Source organism: Pygoscelis adeliae, unplaced genomic scaffold (assembly GCF_000699105.1).
Source record: "Pygoscelis adeliae isolate BGI_AS28 unplaced genomic scaffold, ASM69910v1 Scaffold38, whole genome shotgun sequence".
Lineage (NCBI taxonomy): Eukaryota > Metazoa > Chordata > Aves > Sphenisciformes > Spheniscidae > Pygoscelis > Pygoscelis adeliae.
Window position 1 is genome coordinate 10689123 of NW_008825614.1, and position 2722 is coordinate 10691844.

The window sequence follows — 2722 nt, forward strand, 5'->3', positions numbered from 1 at the left end:
CCCCCCCGCCCCCGCGTTGCCTGTTGAGGTTTCCTCTGCAGACAGCTGCCTCCCACAGGGAGCGGTGACCCCAGCTGTGGCACCCGCTGGTTCAGACCTCTAGGCAACGGCAAGTTCTTGGGGTTGGTTTTCTTGGGCTTGGTTTTCCCCAGTTTAGTGTCGTTGGAGCCTGGTGACCTGAGATGGGAGACAGGTCGATGATGGAAAGGGGTCACAAGCTTTCACTCACAGAGACTGTGAAACTCTGATGCACGCCAAGTACTGAGAGGGTTGCTGCTGGGAGGGTTTGTGGTAGTGCAGATTTAACCTCCAGGAGGGAGAGCCAACTGATCTGTGGTCCTCTGGGGCTTCATTGGCTCTGTTTCAGAGCGGCTGTGGAAACCTCATCTACTTTCCAGCCTGTTTTCCCTTTTCCCAGCTTATTTTCCACAGGAACTCTGGGGCGGGCAGGTTCCTTTGCTAGGCTGCATGTGCAACTATGGGTGTACCCCCCGTGGTCAGCCCTGCACCTCCTCTATCAAAATCTCAGCCGCTGGGTTTCTGCACACCTCCCTCCCTGCCTCTGGAGAGTGCTGGGGATGCTGAAGGCATAGGGCTGGGGGGCGGGAGGTCAGGGCTGAACCGGCTGTCATGGTTTTCCTGGGCAGCCTCAAAGTCTCAGAACCCCGGATTCCCCAGCTGCCACAGCACTTCATGGTGCTCATGCGTGAGCTGAGGGTAGGAAAGAGCTTAGAAACCCAAAGAAAGCCCCTTTTGGAAGAGACCCACAGTGTGATGGAGGACGGAACCATCCACCTGCCCTGCCACTTGGATACGGTACTGGCTGGTAGAAATTACTTCTAGAAATGAGTGAGTGGAGTTCAATACAGAAGTTTTTTTCTGTTGGCTTTTTGTGTGAATCATATTAGAAGCTCCAGCAACAGATATTTTTATTCATGTAATTCTAATCTTAAACAGAATTATACTTTCATTTTCCAGTAATATCTATAAGAAGTTTGGCCCACTGGGAAGGTATTTTAACCCTAATAGAAAGTAGCAATTGTCCACAGCTATCTCTAAAAGCTGGCTGATGTAGAAAGTCTGCTCAGCTGCATGTAGGCAAAGTGGGAGTCCACTGAAAGGCTTGTGACTTGCTTTGTTTCAAAATAGTCTGGTGTCCAGTGGATTGGGCATGTGGTTTATTGATCTGGTTATATATGAGCCAGGAAACCTCCCAAGCCTGTGTTCCTACATGACCCAATTGCTGTAAAGCTTTGGATGAGCTAGGCAGGTCAGACGAGCAAGAAAACCAAAGGTTTTGCTGGACACTCTTAAATAAATGTCTTATTTCTGATAGGACTTTAAGACAAAGTATTGGAACCTGTGACACCTGGCTTGAAATATGAATCGAGTATATTCTGTATTGCTCATTGAGAAGGTTGATGGACTAAATCTGAGATTAATATATTTGAAACTTCCAGACATGACATTTTTCACAGCACTTTTAAGACCCCATAGTTAGAGGGAGTTTTGGTGAAATTCAGAATATGGTGATTTTGGCATATGGTGGTTGTTCATGATTTGGAATATGGCAAAAGGCATTTTCACGCATTTGAGATCAGCCCAGTACTCCTCTTCTTGCAGTCTGTGGAATTTACCCCTACTCATACCTGCTCCAGCTGGGGAGATGCTGATGTCCCTTTAGACAGGAGATATGTGGTTGTTGGAAATTTCCCACCTTCAGAATGCAAAATCTGCAACTTAGCCTGAAAATTCAACCCATTATTTTCAGGAAAATGGGGATGAGATTGAAGACCCAGTTTTTTTCATGGTGGTTTTTTTTTTTTTACTTTCAAATGAGAAGTTCACATAAAAATAAAGAAGTCCTTGAGATTCTGCCCCAGGTCATTAGTCCTTGGAAAGGATGACTGACCTTTCCGTCCATCTGTACGTGAAAAGGAGGCTCTGCTTTTCCCATACTGTGGTGTGTCAGTGGTGCCCGGGGAACAGTCTCAGCCCCCTGATCAGGCAAAGAGATACTGTTGACCCTGCTGTCCTCCTCCATGGATGGAGATGCCCACATAGGACAGGGGATAGACTTCAGATCTTGGGGACGGATCCCTGAACATGTGGAGCAGGATGCATCTACTCCCATGGGGAGCATCCCAAACGCTGGGGCTCCCAGCGTGTTCGAACAGATGCCTTGAGAGGTCCTTCTCCTTTTGCCACTAGTGATATATAAGACAGTTTTCCACAGCTATTGAAGAATCATGTAGTGTGAGTCCTGTTGCACATTTCAGTGACAAGAAAGGTGAATGTGTTGAGAGAAGACAGGCCATGGTGCATAAATGGTGCATCTTAACACGTGGGATACATAATCCTGTGAAGCAGAGATCCCCAAATAATCAGTTAAGTGTGTCCTACAGGCCAGTGCAAATGAGCATATCCCTCAGAGCAGGGTGTTTGGCTGAGCCCTTGTCTGCTAATGTGGTTAGCAGCCTGCAGGATGGGGATCTGCATGGCGCAGATAAGGGAAGCGCGCGTTGGGGAGCATAAAGACGGATTCGGGAAGTTGTTACTTCTGAGAAGTTACCAGTGACTTGGTTATCCCATTCTCCATCTGACCTGTCTAGAGGCACAGAATCATAGAATCGTTTAGGTTGGAAAAGACCTTCAAGATCAGCAAGTCCAACCATTAACCTAGCACTGCCAAGTCCACCACTAAACCATGTCCCTAAGCACC

General features: G+C 47.5%; 1 protein-coding gene across 1 annotated transcript in view; it reads left to right on the top strand.

Annotated features, from left to right (window-relative positions):
* Positions 1 to 2340: 2340 nt before the first annotated feature.
* The window catches only part of SLC6A12 (solute carrier family 6 (neurotransmitter transporter), member 12), a 50063-nt gene continuing 49681 nt past the window's right edge, over positions 2341 to 2722 (top strand). Inside the window, exon 1 of the mRNA XM_009332897.1 lies at positions 2341 to 2394. The gene's annotated coding sequence lies outside the window, so the exon portion shown is untranslated. The remainder of the gene's footprint in view (positions 2395 to 2722) is intronic.